We start from the raw sequence: 485 nt of genomic DNA, 5'->3' as shown, positions 1-485 counted from the left end.
CCTTCTATCGTTAGAATACTGTCAAGATGAAAAGTGTGTTGCGGCATATCCGCAGGTCTTAAATCAAAGGAAAATGCTGTTGGGCCATATTGGCGAACAAAATCTTGGAAAGCCTTAGTACAAATCCTCCACTCTAGTGGTGTATAGGGCTGAATGGTTGTCGTCATCATATACCTTACTTTAAAAAACTTACTACTTCTTTTCAGAAAACTTACTATTGACTCGCTGTTAGGAATGAAAAGAAGTAAATAATATTCCTAAAAGTTAAAAACACATACCAGATATAAAAGTCAGTAAGGCTTGATCATTCTTTTCGCAAGCTATCAAAAAAACGCCATCGCACTATTTTTAAGAAGAAATAGTAAGGGAAAAGGGATTCACCCCGCACTCCCGTTGCGCACATCGCGTGCGAAACTTACTTTCCAAGCCTCCAGCCGTGGTGTATTCCAATGGCGGTGCTTCTTCCAACCTCTTTATTCTCTTTT

The sequence above is a fragment of the Trypanosoma theileri genome (assembly GCF_002087225.1).
Source record: "Trypanosoma theileri isolate Edinburgh chromosome Unknown TM35_Tth_8_V1, whole genome shotgun sequence".
Lineage (NCBI taxonomy): Eukaryota > Euglenozoa > Kinetoplastea > Trypanosomatida > Trypanosomatidae > Trypanosoma > Trypanosoma theileri.
The sequence above is the reverse complement of the archived record's forward strand: the minus strand, read 5'-3'. Positions refer to the sequence as shown.